The sequence below is a fragment of the Corythoichthys intestinalis genome, chromosome 14, assembly GCF_030265065.1.
Source record: "Corythoichthys intestinalis isolate RoL2023-P3 chromosome 14, ASM3026506v1, whole genome shotgun sequence".
NCBI lineage: Eukaryota > Metazoa > Chordata > Actinopteri > Syngnathiformes > Syngnathidae > Corythoichthys > Corythoichthys intestinalis.
Window position 1 is genome coordinate 23,633,973 of NC_080408.1, and position 15,243 is coordinate 23,649,215.

Below are 15,243 nucleotides of genomic sequence, written 5' to 3' on the forward strand. Positions count from 1 at the left end.
TCATAAGGGGGGGTGGTTACGCATTTTTTCAAAATTTCAAAAACTGTCAAAAAACACTTTTGGGCCAGGCAGCGCCGGAAAATGTTCCAAAAACTTGTCAGGACTCTCGGCAGAGCCCAAATATGCAAAAAAAGTGGACGTTTGAGGAAAGTCAATTTTTGACTTTTTCGTAAGGGGGGTGGTTACGCATTTTTTCAAAATCCGTCAAAAAACACTTTTGGGCCAGGCAGCGCCAGGAAACGTCCCTAAAACCCGTCAGGACTCTCGGCACAGCCCAAATATGCAAAAAAAGTGGACTTTTGGGAAAATTCAATTTTTGACTTTTTCGTAAGGGGGGTTGGTTACGCATTTTTTCAAAATTTCAAAATCCGTCAAAAAACACTTTTGGGCCAGGGAGCGCCAGGAAACGTTCCATAAACCCGTCAGGACTCTCGGCAGAGCCCAAATATGCAAAAAAAGTGGACGTTTGGGGAAAGTCAATTTTTGACTTTTTCGTAAGGGGGGGTGGTTACGCATTTTTTCAAAATTTCAAAATCCGTCAAAAAACACTTTTGGGCCAGGCAGCGCCGGAAAATGTTCCAAAAACTCGTCAGGACTCTCGGCAGAGCCCAAATATGCAAAAAAAGTGGACTTTTGGGAAAAGTCAATTTTTGACTTTTTCGTAAGGGGGGGTGGTTACGCATTTTTTCAAAATTTCAAAAACGGTCAAAAAACACTTTTGGGCCAGGGAGCGCCGGGAAACGTTCCAAAAACCCGTCAAGACTCTCGGCACAGCCCAAATATGCAAAAAAAGTGGACTTATGGGAAAAGTCCATTTTTGACTTTTTCGTAAGGGGGGGTGGTTACGCATTTTTTGAAAATTTCAAAAACGGTCAAAAACACTTTTGGGCCAGGGAGCGCCGGGAAACGTTCCAAAAACCCGTCAAGACTCTCGGCAGAGCCCAAATATGCAAAAAAAGTGGACTTTTGGGGAAAGTCAATTTTTGACTTTTTCGTAAGGGGGGGTGGTTACGCATTATTTGAAAATTTCAAAAACGGTCAAAAAACACTTTTGGGCCAGGGAGCGCCGGAAAATGTTCCAAAAACTTGTCAGGACTCTCGGCAGAGCCCAAATATGCAAAAAAAAGTGGACTTTTGGGGAAAGTCAATTTTAGACTTTTTCGTAAGGGGGGTGGTTACGCATTTTTTCACAATTTCAAAAACGGTCAAATAACACTTTTGGGCCAGGGAGCGACAGGAAACGTTCCAAAAACCCGTCAGGACTCTCGGTAGAGCCCAGATATGCAAAATAAGTGGACTTTTGGGGAAAGTCAATTTTTGACTTTTTCGTAAGGGGGGGTGGTTACGCATTTTTTCAAAATTTCAAAATCGGTCAAAAAACACTTTTGGGCCAGGGAGCGCCGGGAAACGTTCCAAAAACCCGTCAAGACTCTCGGCAGAGCCCAAATATGCAAAAAAATTGGACTTTTGGGGAAAGTCAATTTTTGACTTTTCGTAAGGGGGGGTGGTTCCGCATTTTTTCAAAATTTCAAAAACTATCAAAAAACACTTTTGGGCCAGGGAGCGCCGGGAAACGTTCCAAAAACCCGTCAAGACTCTCGGCAGAGCCCAAATATGCAAAAAAAGTGGACTTTTGGGGAAAGTCCATTTTTGACTTTTTCGTAAGGGGGGGTGGTTACGCATTTTTTGAAAATTTCAAAAACGGTCAAAAACACTTTTGGGCCAGGGAGCGCCGGGAAACGTTCCAAAAACCCGTCAGGACTCTCGGCACAGCCCAAATATGCAAAAAAATTGGACTTTTGGGGAATGTCAATTTTTGACTTTTTCGTAAGGGGGGGTGGTTACGCATTTTTTCAAAATTTCAAAAACGGTCAAAAAACACTTTTGGGCCAGGCAGCGCCGGAAAATGTTCCAAAAACTCGTCAGGACTCTCGGCACAGCCCAAATATGCAAAAAAAGTGGACTTTTGGGAAAAGTCCATTTTTGACTTTTTCGTAAGGGGGGTTGGTTACACATTTTTTCAAAATTTCAAAAATGGTCAAAAAAAACTTTTGGGCCAGGGAGCGCCGGGAAACGTTCCAAAAACCCGTCATGACTCTCGGCAGAGCCCAAATATGCAAAAAAAAGTGGACTTTTGGGGAAAGTCCATTTTGAACTTTTTCGTAAGGGGGGGTGGTTACGCATTTTTTGAAAATTTCAAAAACGGTCAAAAACACTTTTGGGCCAGGGAGCGCCGGGAAACGTTCCAAAAACCCGTCAAGACTCTCTGCACAGCCCAAATATGCAAAAAAATTGGACTTTTGGGGAAAGTCCATTTTTGACTTTTTCGTAAGGGGGGGTGGTTACGCATTTTTTCAAAATTTCAAAAACTGTCAAAAAACACTTTTGGGCCAGGCAGCGCCGGAAAATGTTCCAAAAACTTGTCAGGACTCTCGGCAGAGCCCAAATATGCAAAAAAAGTGGACGTTTGAGGAAAGTCAATTTTTGACTTTTTCGTAAGGGGGGTGGTTACGCATTTTTTCAAAATTTCAAAATCCGTCAAAAAACACTTTTGGGCCAGGCAGCGCCAGGAAACGTTCCAAAAACCCGTCAGGACTCTCGGCACAGCCCAAATATGCAAAAAAAGTGGACTTTTGGGAAAATTCAATTTTTGACTTTTTCGTAAGGGGGGTTGGTTACGCATTTTTTCAAAATTTCAAAATCCGTCAAAAAACACTTTTGGGCCAGGGAGCGCCAGGAAACGTTCCATAAACCCGTCAGGACTCTCGGCAGAGCCCAAATATGCAAAAAAAGTGGACGTTTGGGAAAAGTCAATTTTTGACTTTTTCGTAAGGGGGGGTGGTTACGCATTTTTTCAAAATTTCAAAATCCGTCAAAAAACACTTTTGGGCCAGGCAGCGCCGGAAAATGTTCCAAAAACTCGTCAGGACTCTCGGCACAGCCCAAATATGCAAAAAAAGTGGACTTTTGGGAAAAGTCAATTTTTGACTTTTTCGTAAGGGGGGGTGGTTACGCATTTTTTGAAAATTTCAAAAACGGTCAAAAAACACTTTTGGGCCAGGGAGCGCCGGGAAACGTTCCAAAAACCCGTCAAGACTCTCGGCAGAGCCCAAATATGCAAAAAAAGTGGACTTTTGGGGAAAGTCAATTTTTGACTTTTTCGTAAGGGGGGGTGGTTACGCATTTTTTCACAATTTCAAAAACGGTCAAATAACACTTTTGGGCCAGGGAGCGACGGGAAACGTTCCAAAAACCCGTCAGGACTCTCGGTAGAGCCCAGATATGCAAAATAAGTGGACTTTTGGGGAAAGTCAATTTTTGACTTTTTCGTAAGGGGGGGTGGTTACGCATTTTTTCAAAATTTCAAAATCGGTCAAAAAACACTTTTGGGCCAGGGAGCGCCGGGAAACGTTCCAAAAACCCGTCAAGACTCTCGGCAGAGCCCAAATATGCAAAAAAATTGGACTTTTGGGGAAAGTCAATTTTTGACTTTTCGTAAGGGGGGGTGGTTCCGCATTTTTTCAAAATTTCAAAAACTATCAAAAAACACTTTTGGGCCAGGGAGCGCCGGGAAACGTTCCAAAAACCCGTCAAGACTCTCGGCAGAGCCCAAATATGCAAAAAAAGTGGACTTTTGGGGAAAGTCCATTTTTGACTTTTTCGTAAGGGGGGGTGGTTACGCATTTTTTGAAAATTTCAAAAACGGTCAAAAACACTTTTGGGCCAGGGAGCGCCGGGAAACGTTCCAAAAACCCGTCAGGACTCTCGGCACAGCCCAAATATGCAAAAAAATTGGACTTTTGGGGAATGTCAATTTTTGACTTTTTCGTAAGGGGGGGTGGTTACGCATTTTTTCAAAATTTCAAAAACGGTCAAAAAACACTTTTGGGCCAGGCAGCGCCGGAAAATGTTCCAAAAACTCGTCAGGACTCTCGGCACAGCCCAAATATGCAAAAAAAGTGGACTTTTGGGAAAAGTCCATTTTTGACTTTTTCGTAAGGGGGGTTGGTTACACATTTTTTCAAAATTTCAAAAATGGTCAAAAAACACTTTTGGGCCAGGGAGCGCCGGGAAACGTTCCAAAAACCCGTCATGACTCTCGGCAGAGCCCAAATATGCAAAAAAAGTGGACTTTTGGGGAAAGTCCATTTTTAACTTTTTCGTAAGGGGGGGTGGTTACGCATTTTTTGAAAATTTCAAAAACGGTCAAAAACACTTTTGGGCCAGGGAGCGCCGGGAAACGTTCCAAAAACCCGTCAAGACTCTCGGCAGAGCCCAAATATGCAAAAAAAGTGGACGTTTGAGGAAAGTCAATTTTTGACTTTTTCGTAAGGGGGGTGGTTACGCATTTTTTCAAAATTTCAAAATCCGTCAAAAAACACTTTTGGGCCAGGCAGCGACCTGAAACGTTCCAAAAACCCGTCAGGACTCTCGGCACAACCCAAATATGCAAAAAAAGTGGACTTTTGGGAAAAGTCCATTTTTGACTTTTTCGTAAGGGGGGTTGGTTACGCATTTTTTCAAAATTTCAATATCCGTCAAAAAACACTTTTGGGCCAGGGAGCGCCGGGAAACGTTCCAAAAACCCGTCAAGACTCTCGGCAGAGCCCAAATATGCAAAAAAAGTGGACTTTTGGGGAAAGTCCATTTTTGACTTTTTCGTAAGGGGGGGTGGTTACGCATTTTTTGAAAATTTCAAAAACGGTCAAAAACACTTTTGGGCCAGGGAGCGCCGGGAAACGTTCCAAAAACCCGTCAGGACTCTCGGCACAGCCCAAATATGCAAAAAAATTGGACTTTTGGGGAAAGTCAATTTTTGACTTTTCGTAAGGGGGGGTGGTTCCGCATTTTTTCAAAATTTCAAAAAGTATCAAAAAACACTTTTGGGCCAGGGAGCGCCGGGAAACGTTCCAAAAACCCGTCAAGACTCTCGGCAGAGCCCAAATATGCAAAAAAAGTGGACGTTTGGGGAAAGTCAATTTTTGACTTTTTCGTAAGGGGGGGTGGTTACGCATTTTTTCAAAATTTCAAAATCCGTCAAAAAACACTTTTGAACCAGGCAGCGCCGGAAAATGTTTGAAAAACTCGTCAGGACTCTCGGCACAGCCCAAATATGCAAAAAAAGTGGACTTTTGGGAAAAGTCAATTTTTGACTTTTTCGTAAGGGGGGGTGGTTACGCATTTTTTCAAAATTTCAAAATCCGTCAAAAAACACTTTTGGGCCAGGCAGCGCCGGAAAATGTTCCAAAAACTCGTCAGGACTCTCGGCACAGCCCAAATATGCAAAAAAAGTGGACTTTTGGGAAAAGTCAATTTTTGACTTTTTCGTAAGGGGGGGTGGTTACGCATTTTTTCAAAATTTCAAAAACGGTCAAAAAACACTTTTGGGCCAGGGAGCGCCGGTAAACGTTCCAAAAACTCGTCAGGACTCTCGGCACAGCCCAAATATGCAAAAAAAGTGGACTTTTGGGAAAAGTCCATTTTTGACTTTTTCGTAAGGGGGATTGGTTACACATTTTTTCAAAATTTCAAAAATGGTCAAAAAACACTTTTGGGCCAGGGAGCGCCGGGAAACGTTCCAAAAACCCGTCATGACTCTCGGCAGAGCCCAAATATGCAAAAAAAGTGGACTTTTGGCGAAAGTCCATTTTTAACTTTTTCGTAAGGGGGGGTGGTTACGCATTTTTTGAAAATTTCAAAAACGGTCAAAAACACTTTTGGGCCAGGGAGCGCCGGGAAACGTTCCAAAAACCCGTCAGGACTCTCGGCACAGCCCAAATATGCAAAAAAATTGGACTTTTGGGGAAAGTCCATTTTTGACTTTTTCATAAGGGGGGGTGGTTACGCATTTTTTCAAAATTTCAAAAACTGTCAAAAAACACTTTTGGGCCAGGCAGCGCCGGAAAATGTTCCAAAAACTTGTCAGGACTCTCGGCAGAGCCCAAATATGCAAAAAAAGTGGACGTTTGAGGAAAGTCAATTTTTGACTTTTTCGTAAGGGGGGTGGTTACGCATTTTTTCAAAATCCGTCAAAAAACACTTTTGGGCCAGGCAGCGCCAGGAAACGTCCCTAAAACCCGTCAGGACTCTCGGCACAGCCCAAATATGCAAAAAAAGTGGACTTTTGGGAAAATTCAATTTTTGACTTTTTCGTAAGGGGGGTTGGTTACGCATTTTTTCAAAATTTCAAAATCCGTCAAAAAACACTTTTGGGCCAGGGAGCGCCAGGAAACGTTCCATAAACCCGTCAGGACTCTCGGCAGAGCCCAAATATACAAAAAAAGTGGACGTTTGGGGAAAGTCAATTTTTGACTTTTTCGTAAGGGGGGGTGGTTACGCATTTTTTCAAAATTTCAAAATCCGTCAAAAAACACTTTTGGGCCAGGCAGCGCCGGAAAATGTTCCAAAAACTCGTCAGGACTCTCGGCAGAGCCCAAATATGCAAAAAAAGTGGACTTTTGGGAAAAGTCAATTTTTGACTTTTTCGTAAGGGGGGGTGGTTACGCATTTTTTCAAAATTTCAAAAACGGTCAAAAAACACTTTTGGGCCAGGGAGCGCCGGGAAACGTTCCAAAAACCCGTCAAGACTCTCGGCACAGCCCAAATATGCAAAAAAAGTGGACTTATGGGAAAAGTCCATTTTTGACTTTTTCGTAAGGGGGGGTGGTTACGCATTTTTTGAAAATTTCAAAAACGGTCAAAAACACTTTTGGGCCAGGGAGCGCCGGGAAACGTTCCAAAAACCCGTCAAGACTCTCGGCAGAGCCCAAATATGCAAAAAAAGTGGACTTTTGGGGAAAGTCAATTTTTGACTTTTTCGTAAGGGGGGGTGGTTACGCATTATTTGAAAATTTCAAAAACGGTCAAAAAACACTTTTGGGCCAGGGAGCGCCGGAAAATGTTCCAAAAACTTGTCAGGACTCTCGGCAGAGCCCAAATATGCAAAAAAAAGTGGACTTTTGGGGAAAGTCAATTTTAGACTTTTTCGTAAGGGGGGTGGTTACGCATTTTTTCACAATTTCAAAAACGGTCAAATAACACTTTTGGGCCAGGGAGCGACGGGAAACGTTCCAAAAACCCGTCAGGACTCTCGGTAGAGCCCAGATATGCAAAATAAGTGGACTTTTGGGGAAAGTCAATTTTTGACTTTTTCGTAAGGGGGGGTGGTTACGCATTTTTTCAAAATTTCAAAATCGGTCAAAAAACACTTTTGGGCCAGGGAGCGCCGGGAAACGTTCCAAAAACCCGTCAAGACTCTCGGCAGAGCCCAAATATGCAAAAAAATTGGACTTTTGGGGAAAGTCAATTTTTGACTTTTCGTAAGGGGGGGTGGTTCCGCATTTTTTCAAAATTTCAAAAACTTTCAAAAAACACTTTTGGGCCAGGGAGCGCCGGGAAACGTTCCAAAAACCCGTCAAGACTCTCGGCAGAGCCCAAATATGCAAAAAAAGTGGACTTTTGGGGAAAGTCCATTTTTGACTTTTTCGTAAGGGGGGGTGGTTACGCATTTTTTGAAAATTTCAAAAACGGTCAAAAACACTTTTGGGCCAGGGAGCGCCGGGAAACGTTCCAAAAACCCGTCAGGACTCTCGGCACAGCCCAAATATGCAAAAAAATTGGACTTTTGGGGAATGTCAATTTTTGACTTTTTCGTAAGGGGGGGTGGTTACGCATTTTTTCAAAATTTCAAAAACGGTCAAAAAACACTTTTGGGCCAGGCAGCGCCGGAAAATGTTCCAAAAACTCGTCAGGACTCTCGGCACAGCCCAAATATGCAAAAAAAGTGGACTTTTGGGAAAAGTCCATTTTTGACTTTTTCGTAAGGGGGGTTGGTTACACATTTTTTCAAAATTTCAAAAATGGTCAAAAAAAACTTTTGGGCCAGGGAGCGCCGGGAAACGTTCCAAAAACCCGTCATGACTCTCGGCAGAGCCCAAATATGCAAAAAAAAGTGGACTTTTGGGGAAAGTCCATTTTGAACTTTTTCGTAAGGGGGGGTGGTTACGCATTTTTTGAAAATTTCAAAAACGGTCAAAAACACTTTTGGGCCAGGGAGCGCCGGGAAACGTTCCAAAAACCCGTCAAGACTCTCTGCACAGCCCAAATATGCAAAAAAATTGGACTTTTGGGGAAAGTCCATTTTTGACTTTTTCGTAAGGGGGGGTGGTTACGCATTTTTTCAAAATTTCAAAAACTGTCAAAAAACACTTTTGGGCCAGGCAGCGCCGGAAAATGTTCCAAAAACTTGTCAGGACTCTCGGCAGAGCCCAAATATGCAAAAAAAGTGGACGTTTGAGGAAAGTCAATTTTTGACTTTTTCGTAAGGGGGGTGGTTACGCATTTTTTCAAAATTTCAAAATCCGTCAAAAAACACTTTTGGGCCAGGCAGCGCCAGGAAACGTTCCAAAAACCCGTCAGGACTCTCGGCACAGCCCAAATATGCAAAAAAAGTGGACTTTTGGGAAAATTCAATTTTTGACTTTTTCGTAAGGGGGGTTGGTTACGCATTTTTTCAAAATTTCAATATCCGTCAAAAAACACTTTTGGGCCAGGGAGCGCCGGGAAACGTTCCAAAAACCCGTCAAGACTCTCGGCAGAGCCCAAATATGCAAAAAAAGTGGACTTTTGGGGAAAGTCCATTTTTGACTTTTTCGTAAGGGGGGGTGGTTACGCATTTTTTCAAAATTTCAAAAACGGTCAAAAAACACTTTTGGGCCAGGGAGCGCCGGTAAACGTTCCAAAAACCCGTCAGGACTCTCGGCACAGCCCAAATATGCAAAAAAATTGGACTTTTGGGGAAAGTCCATTTTTGACTTTTTCGTAAGGGGGATTGGTTACACATTTTTTCAAAATTTCAAAAATGGTCAAAAAACACTTTTGGGCCAGGGAGCGCCGGGAAACGTTCCAAAAACCCGTCATGACTCTCGGCAGAGCCCAAATATGCAAAAAAAGTGGACTTTTGGCGAAAGTCCATTTTTAACTTTTTCGTAAGGGGGGGTGGTTACGCATTTTTTGAAAATTTCAAAAACGGTCAAAAACACTTTTGGGCCAGGGAGCGCCGGGAAACGTTCCAAAAACCCGTCAGGACTCTCGGCACAGCCCAAATATGCAAAAAAATTGGACTTTTGGGGAAAGTCCATTTTTGACTTTTTCATAAGGGGGGGTGGTTACGCATTTTTTCAAAATTTCAAAAACTGTCAAAAAACACTTTTGGGCCAGGCAGCGCCGGAAAATGTTCCAAAAACTTGTCAGGACTCTCGGCAGAGCCCAAATATGCAAAAAAAGTGGACGTTTGAGGAAAGTCAATTTTTGACTTTTTCGTAAGGGGGGTGGTTACGCATTTTTTCAAAATCCGTCAAAAAACACTTTTGGGCCAGGCAGCGCCAGGAAACGTCCCTAAAACCCGTCAGGACTCTCGGCACAGCCCAAATATGCAAAAAAAGTGGACTTTTGGGAAAATTCAATTTTTGACTTTTTCGTAAGGGGGGTTGGTTACGCATTTTTTCAAAATTTCAAAATCCGTCAAAAAACACTTTTGGGCCAGGGAGCGCCAGGAAACGTTCCATAAACCCGTCAGGACTCTCGGCAGAGCCCAAATATGCAAAAAAAGTGGACGTTTGGGGAAAGTCAATTTTTGACTTTTTCGTAAGGGGGGGTGGTTACGCATTTTTTCAAAATTTCAAAATCCGTCAAAAAACACTTTTGGGCCAGGCAGCGCCGGAAAATGTTCCAAAAACTCGTCAGGACTCTCGGCAGAGCCCAAATATGCAAAAAAAGTGGACTTTTGGGAAAAGTCAATTTTTGACTTTTTCGTAAGGGGGGGTGGTTACGCATTTTTTCAAAATTTCAAAAACGGTCAAAAAACACTTTTGGGCCAGGGAGCGCCGGGAAACGTTCCAAAAACCCGTCAAGACTCTCGGCACAGCCCAAATATGCAAAAAAAGTGGACTTATGGGAAAAGTCCATTTTTGACTTTTTCGTAAGGGGGGGTGGTTACGCATTTTTTGAAAATTTCAAAAACGGTCAAAAACACTTTTGGGCCAGGGAGCGCCGGGAAACGTTCCAAAAACCCGTCAAGACTCTCGGCAGAGCCCAAATATGCAAAAAAAGTGGACTTTTGGGGAAAGTCAATTTTTGACTTTTTCGTAAGGGGGGGTGGTTACGCATTATTTGAAAATTTCAAAAACGGTCAAAAAACACTTTTGGGCCAGGGAGCGCCGGAAAATGTTCCAAAAACTTGTCAGGACTCTCGGCAGAGCCCAAATATGCAAAAAAAAGTGGACTTTTGGGGAAAGTCAATTTTAGACTTTTTCGTAAGGGGGGTGGTTACGCATTTTTTCACAATTTCAAAAACGGTCAAATAACACTTTTGGGCCAGGGAGCGACGGGAAACGTTCCAAAAACCCGTCAGGACTCTCGGTAGAGCCCAGATATGCAAAATAAGTGGACTTTTGGGGAAAGTCAATTTTTGACTTTTTCGTAAGGGGGGGTGGTTACGCATTTTTTCAAAATTTCAAAATCCGTCAAAAAACACTTTTGGGCCAGGGAGCGCCAGGAAACGTTCCATAAACCCGTCAGGACTCTCGGCAGAGCCCAAATATGCAAAAAAAGTGGACGTTTGGGAAAAGTCAATTTTTGACTTTTTCGTAAGGGGGGGTGGTTACGCATTTTTTCAAAATTTCAAAATCGGTCAAAAAACACTTTTGGGCCAGGGAGCGCCGGGAAACGTTCCAAAAACCCGTCAAGACTCTCGGCAGAGCCCAAATATGCAAAAAAATTGGACTTTTGGGGAAAGTCAATTTTTGACTTTTCGTAAGGGGGGGTGGTTCCGCATTTTTTCAAAATTTCAAAAACTATCAAAAAACACTTTTGGGCCAGGGAGCGCCGGGAAACGTTCCAAAAACCCGTCAAGACTCTCGGCAGAGCCCAAATATGCAAAAAAAGTGGACTTTTGGGGAAAGTCCATTTTTGACTTTTTCGTAAGGGGGGGTGGTTACGCATTTTTTGAAAATTTCAAAAACGGTCAAAAACACTTTTGGGCCAGGGAGCGCCGGGAAACGTTCCAAAAACCCGTCAGGACTCTCGGCACAGCCCAAATATGCAAAAAAATTGGACTTTTGGGGAATGTCAATTTTTGACTTTTTCGTAAGGGGGGGTGGTTACGCATTTTTTCAAAATTTCAAAAACGGTCAAAAAACACTTTTGGGCCAGGCAGCGCCGGAAAATGTTCCAAAAACTCGTCAGGACTCTCGGCACAGCCCAAATATGCAAAAAAAGTGGACTTTTGGGAAAAGTCCATTTTTGACTTTTTCGTAAGGGGGGTTGGTTACACATTTTTTCAAAATTTCAAAAATGGTCAAAAAACACTTTTGGGCCAGGGAGCGCCGGGAAACGTTCCAAAAACCCGTCATGACTCTCGGCAGAGCCCAAATATGCAAAAAAAGTGGACTTTTGGGGAAAGTCCATTTTTAACTTTTTCGTAAGGGGGGGTGGTTACGCATTTTTTGAAAATTTCAAAAACGGTCAAAAACACTTTTGGGCCAGGGAGCGCCGGGAAACGTTCCAAAAACCCGTCAAGACTCTCGGCACAGCCCAAATATGCAAAAAAATTGGACTTTTGGGGAAAGTCCATTTTTGACTTTTCGTAAGGGGGGGTGGTTACGCATTTTTTCAAAATTTCAAAAACTGTCAAAAAACACTTTTGGGCCAGGCAGCGCCGGGAAACGTTCCAAAAACCCGTCAAGACTCTCGGCAGAGCCCAAATATGCAAAAAAAGTGGACTTTTGGGGAATGTCAATTTTTGACTTTTTCGTAAGGGGGGGTGGTTACGCATTTTTTCAAAATTTCAAAATCGGTCAAAAAACACTTTTGGGCCAGGCAGCGCCGGAAAATGTTCCAAAAACTCGTCAGGACTCTCGGCACAGCCCAAATATGCAAAAAAAGTGGACTTTTGGGAAAAGTCAATTTTTGACTTTTTCGTAAGGGGGGTTGGTTACACATTTTTTCAAAATTTCAAAAATGGTCAAAAAACACTTTTGGGCCAGGGAGCGCCGGGAAACGTTCCAAAAACCCGTCATGACTCTCGGCAGAGCCCAAATATGCAAAAAAAGTGGACTTTTGGGGAAAGTCCATTTTTGACTTTTTCGTAAGGGGGGGTGGTTACGCATTTTTTGAAAATTTCAAAAACGGTCAAAAACACTTTTGGGCCAGGGAGCGCCGGGAAACGTTCCAAAAACCCGTCAGGACTCTCGGCACAGCCCAAATATGCAAAAAAATTGGACTTTTGGGGAAAGTCAATTTTTGACTTTTCGTAAGGGGGGGTGGTTACGCATTTTTTCAAAATTTCAAAAACTGTCAAAAAACACTTTTGGGCCAGGGAGCGCCGGGAAACGTTCCAAAAACCCGTCAAGACTCTCGGCAGAGCCCAAATATGCAAAAAAAGTGGACTTTTGGGGAAAGTCAATTTTAGACTTTTTCGTAAGGGGGGTGGTTACGCATTTTTTCACAATTTCAAAAACGGTCAAATAACACTTTTGGGCCAGGGAGCGACGGGAAACGTTCCAAAAACCCGTCAGGACTCTCGGTAGAGCCCAGATATGCAAAATAAGTGGACTTTTGGGGAAAGTCAATTTTTGACTTTTTCGTAAGGGGGGGTGGTTACGCATTTTTTCAAAATTTCAAAATCGGTCAAAAAACACTTTTGGGCCAGGGAGCGCCGGGAAACGTTCCAAAAACCCGTCAAGACTCTCGGCAGAGCCCAAATATGCAAAAAAAGTGGACTTTTGGGGAAAGTCAATTTTTGACTTTTTCGTAAGGGGGGTGGTTACGCATTTTTTCAAAATTTCAAAATCCGTCAAAAAACACTTTTGGGCCAGGGAGCGCCAGGATACGTTCCATAAACCCGTCAGGACTCTCGGCAGAGCCCAAATATGCAAAAAAAGTGGACTTTTGGGGAAAGTCAATTTTTGATTTTTTCGTAAGGGGGGGTGGTTACGCATTTCTTCAAAATTTCAAAAACGGTCAAAAAACACTTTTGGGCCAGGCAGCGCCGGGAAATGTTCCAAAAACCCGTCAGGACTCTCGGCAGAGCCCAAATATGCAAAAAAAGTGGACTTTTGGTGAAAGTCAATTTTTGACTTTTTCGTAAGGGGGGGTGGTTACGCATTTCTTCAAAATTTTAAAATCGGTCAAAAAAAACTTTTGGGCCAGGGAGCGCCGGGAAACGTTCCAAAAACTCGTCAAGACTCTCGGCAGAGCCCAAATATGCAAAAAAAAGTGGACTTTTGGGGAAAGTCCATTTTTGACTTTTTTGTAAGGGGGGGGGTGCTTACGCATTTTTTCAAAATTTCAAAAACGGTCAAAAAACACTTTTGGGCCAGGCAGCGCCGGAAAATGTTCCAAAAACTCGTCAGGACTCTCTGCACAGCCCAAATACGCAAAAAAAAGTGGACTTTAGGGGAAAGTATTTTTTTTACTTTTTTGTAAGAGTGGGGTGCTTACGCATTTTTTCAAAATTTCAAAAACGGTCAAAAAACACTTTTGGGCCAGGGAGCGCCGATGAAACGTTCCAAAAACCCGTCAGGACTCTCGGCACAGCCCAAATATGCAAAAAAATTGGACTTTTGGGGAATGTCAATTTTTGACTTTTTCGTAAGGGGGGGTGGTTACGCATTTTTTCAAAATTTCAAAAACGGTCAAAAAACACTTTTGGGCCAGGCAGCGCCGGAAAATGTTCCAAAAACTCGTCAGGACTCTCGGCACAGCCCAAATATGCAAAAAAAGTGGACTTTTGGGAAAAGTCCATTTTTGACTTTTTCGTAAGGGGGGTTGGTTACACATTTTTTCAAAATTTCAAAAATGGTCAAAAAACACTTTTGGGCCAGGGAGCGCCGGGAAACGTTCCAAAAACCCGTCATGACTCTCGGCAGAGCCCAAATATGCAAAAAAAGTGGACTTTTGGGGAAAGTCCATTTTTAACTTTTTCGTAAGGGGGGGTGGTTACGCATTTTTTGAAAATTTCAAAAACGGTCAAAAACACTTTTGGGCCAGGGAGCGCCGGGAAACGTTCCAAAAACCCGTCAGGACTCTCGGCACAGCCCAAATATGCAAAAAAATTGGACTTTTGGGGAAAGTCAATTTTTGACTTTTCGTAAGGGGGGGTGGTTACGCATTTTTTCAAAATTTCAAAAACTGTCAAAAAACACTTTTGGGCCAGGGAGCGCCGGGAAACGTTCCAAAAACCCGTCAAGACTCTCGGCAGAGCCCAAATATGCAAAAAAAGTGGACTTTTGGGGAAAGTCAATTTTAGACTTTTTCGTAAGGGGGGTGGTTACGCATTTTTTCACAATTTCAAAAACGGTCAAATAACACTTTTGGGCCAGGGAGCGACGGGAAACGTTCCAAAAACCCGTCAGGACTCTCGGTAGAGCCCAGATATGCAAAATAAGTGGACTTTTGGGGAAAGTCAATTTTTGACTTTTTCGTAAGGGGGGGTGGTTACGCATTTTTTCAAAATTTCAAAATCGGTCAAAAAACACTTTTGGGCCAGGGAGCGCCGGGAAACGTTCCAAAAATAAGTCAAGACTCTCGGCAGAGCCCAAATATGCAAAAAAAGTGGACTTTTGGGGAAAGTCAATTTTTGACTTTTTCGTAAGGGGGGTGGTTACGCATTTTTTCAAAATTTCAAAATCCGTCAAAAAACACTTTTGGGCCAGGGAGCGCCAGGATACGTTCCATAAACCCGTCAGGACTCTCGGCAGAGCCCAAATATGCAAAAAAAGTGGACTTTTGGGGAAAGTCAATTTTTGATTTTTTCGTAAGGGGGGGTGGTTACGCATTTCTTCAAAATTTCAAAAACGGTCAAAAAACACTTTTGGGCCAGGCAGCGCCGGGAAATGTTCCAAAAACCCGTCAGGACTCTCGGCAGAGCCCAAATACCCAAAAAAAGTGGACTTTTGGGGAAAGTCGATTTTTGACTTTTTTGTAAGGGGGGGTGGTTTTGCATTTTTTCAAAATTTCAAAAACGGTCATAAAACACTTTTGGGCCAGGGAGTGCCGGGAAACGTTCCAAAAACACGTCAGGACTCTTGGCACAGCCCAAATACCCAAAAAAAGTGGACTTTTGGGGAAAGTCGATTTTTGACTTTTTTGTAAGGGGGGGTGGTTTTGCATTTTTTCAAAATTTCAAAAACGGTCATAAAACACTTTTGGGCCAGGGAGTGCCGGGAAACGTTCCAAAAACAC